This window comes from Ceratina calcarata, unplaced genomic scaffold (assembly GCF_001652005.2).
Source record: "Ceratina calcarata isolate Rehan_Ccalc_2016 unplaced genomic scaffold, ASM165200v1 scaffold470.2, whole genome shotgun sequence".
Lineage (NCBI taxonomy): Eukaryota > Metazoa > Arthropoda > Insecta > Hymenoptera > Apidae > Ceratina > Ceratina calcarata.
In genome coordinates this window covers 77,404-80,962 of record NW_017171129.1, presented here as the reverse complement: position 1 = coordinate 80,962, position 3,559 = coordinate 77,404, and positions in this window count along the sequence as shown.

The window sequence follows — 3,559 nt, the reverse complement described above, 5'->3', positions numbered from 1 at the left end:
TAACTCATTAAATATCGAAATTAGAAGAAAAGTGCACTATTTTTAATAAAAAATTTTCGATATTCTCAGAAAAAAAAAATTTTATTTTCCCAAGATTTTTCCAAGGGGAACGCTTGCCCATGTTCTGGTCTTCTATTAAAGTCAGCCATGCCTAAACCCATTCAAATCATGCTACAATATCCAGACGATCTCCACGCGATTTCCTAATTAAGAAGATTTCATGATAATAATGAGGACAGTCTTAGAAAGTTTGTAGAAAGTATTTTAGAGACTGATTTTTCTGATGATGAAGCTAGGTCTGAAAATGGTATCTGATTTCTCTTCAGTACAGCCATTTAAACACGATCGTTCGCCAGGTAATGGGTGATAACGTTTGTCAAAGCTCGTGGCTCCCTTATGGTACCTATAATTCCTCTCAGTGTACCTCCCTTTAAGTTCCTACCGGTGGAGCCATTTTTAAGCTCCCGCAAAGCCTTCCTTACAACTAATAAAACGTTCGACGAGCCTGAGAAAAAATTGAAAGCCCCGGAAGCTGTCGCTCTTTCAACGAGAACGACGTAATAGAAGAAAGTGTATTAACTCGTCGTAGAAAGAGTCTCCTATGATTAAACCTGGTGCCCTTAAAAAATTCGCGTTTTTAGACACACCGAGCGAGAAATTAAAACATGGCTCCTTTGAAAGATAGTCCCCTAAATCGAGGGAGATTTTCAACTTCCCTGTGCTTTTCACACGTTCATCCGTTTTATATCTGTGCTTGGTAACGACTATCGGTATTCGAACCGAGTCGTCGGTTCGAATACACTGAAATTAGAAGCGACGGTGTGCGCCGCGGGGTACCATGAATAATAAATTGAAACCACGGCTACCAACGAAATACTGGCCTTCTTTATCCCCCGTACACGCTATACACGCGGCGCATGCATCTCCTCGCCGCGCGATGTCGTTGTCCTTTGTTGCGAGTCACAGCTTTGTCCTCGCGCAACGACCGTTTCAAAGAGGACGTAAAAATGTTGCAAGCTTGACTTTAAACGGGCGACCCGTTACCGAATGTAACGAACACTGTTACGTTTAACGTGTCGTCGTCGTTTTCACGCTGACGGTTCAACGTTACTTTTATTCCCGACGGTATGCACGCCATTTTAATGGTTTCTCATCGTGGGAAAAATGATCGTGCGGACTGGTTGAGTAATCGGACGAAAAAAATAATTCATATTTGCTAGAAACGATACGACGACGACGACGACGACGACGACGACGTTGGGACGTTTCGCAAACGGGACCCCAGTTCTCGCTTTATCTCTTCTTCTGTCGTTTCGCGTTAGAGTGGGAGTTTCCATTAGCAATAAGAATTAATTTGCCGGGACCTGCCACGGCTAATTACTTTCTTATTTGCGAGGTTCACTGTTTTTCCTATCGCCTCCTACCTCGCCGCGGGTAACATTTCCATTGCAACGAAACTTTCTACGTTGCTCTCTCGGTCAAGTTAATAGCCTCCGTCGAGAAGTTAGAAAAACCGAGAGACGAGCCGATAAATAAATGTCCGAGAGCCTGTAACGAGGGTGAAGACCTCTCGAGGGTTCAATTTTCTTTCAACCAACCCATTATGAGTAATTATACGAGGCTTGTCCATAAAATAAATGTACTATACTCGTGTTCCCGAGAGTGTACAAGCGGGCACAGTTCAGTTTTTTATAGTTCTACGCATCTCAATGCTTTACCATGTATACTAAACCGTGTGAAGTTCGCTGCGACTCCTACCACGTTTCAAGCTGCGCGAAACGGTCCTAGGCACATTGGGAAACGAGTATAGGACAGAGGGAATTTGTTATTGCTGTGTTGGTCACAGTGTCCTGTAGTTTAGCTCCTACCCTGTCCAACGAGCCCAATCACGCGTCAGTATGACCAAAACTATGGCCATAGTAACGTCTCTCGATAAAATCAGCCGCCCAGTACAAGATTCGGAGCGTTATCCATCATTTTCTAGGTATTTAATGTTTCTAGGTATTGTGAGACCTTAAAATAACTAAAAAGGGCATTTCAGAACAAGAGGAGGGGACTGCTGACGAAGGGAGTCTGCTTTCTGCACGACAATGCCATATGGCCAACGCAACAAAGCAATTTTTGAAGTCATTCGAATGGGACGTTTTGAACCACCATAACCTGACGCCTTCAGACTATCACCTGTTCACTTTTCTGAAGATCAGGGCTGCCAAAATGCAGGACCCGTGCTCTCCCCACTTACATATGACATTATTAGGCATGTCTCCAATGGCCATGCTTAACGTAAATGGAGGAGAGAACAAGAAGAGAAGTCCAGCATTATGGCATCCCTGCTAAAGATGCACATGGGTGGGAAAAAATTTTCAACTGACAAAAAAGTGAAGGTGGAGATGAAGAAATGGGCAGAAGAGGCGATGGCAGACTTCTTTGAAGGCATACAAAAATTGATCCCTCATCTAAGTGCATCGAGAGGGATGGCGACTACATAGAAAAATAGTTCATATATGTACTGATGTAACCATGTAGAAATTTTGTTTTAAATAAATTTTTTGAAACCTACAAAAGTCTAATACGTGCCTCATATAGTAAACGCGAGTACCTCCTATCCAATGATGTTGTTTTGGAAACGTTGGAATTTCTAAAAGTTTCACGGTCGTTCTCTGATTCTTCCCTAGCTCCGAACTACCGTTACAAATGTCACGGATGAGAGGGGGAAGGGAGGGAGAAAGTTACCGACACGTACGCCCTGCGCTGGAAACTTGAACGCCTTCGGCAAAATCCTCGTGCGTTCGTGTGTAAGAAGGTATCGACGCAGCCACGAACTTTGTCTATTTATTAGCCGCGTCGTAGGTTGATGAGCTGCAACGGGAAACACCGCGACTACCTTCATCCTCTGTACGACCGAAACTTGTGCCGCAGCTAGTTTATTAACTTCATCCGATGGTCGATCATCGACTTTCCGAAGTACATCGATAACGTGCCGTCGCCTTAAACCAGTGCGGATCTTTTACGACGCATATTTACTAGGCAATCCATCGAACCCTCGCAATTCTGAGACATAACCTAAAAGATTGCCCCCACTACTTAGTCCCTTTTTCTTACGCATGATTTGTTCATGTTTAGAGCCAATCCCTCGAGCCACGAACGACCGGAAAGAATCGCTGGCTTATCAGGAAGTTCACAGTCGTTACGTAGACGAGTTTGATCCAAACTATGCGTAGGTAGATAGGCAACAAACGATAAAGCGAGTAGAACAAGCTAGCTAAGCTGATCGCGATTCTCGTCACGCGCGATGCCCGTCGAATAGACGTCTGCAAATTGGCAAACACATGGGACGAACACGGAGGCCTAACGAAGAATCCGTTCTCACCATGGCGAGAAATTGCGAAGATGGTTTCTCTCCTCCTTCGGAGGAAAGTCGAACAGCCCAGGGAGCGAAGAGAATTCGGTCTCGGCGAAAACAACGACGAAATTGGACGATAATAGGCGGGGCGTGCTGCTCGCAAGTGCAAGCAATTTAACCCGTGTGTAATTTAGCTCTTTCGTCCCGGTACGGTTG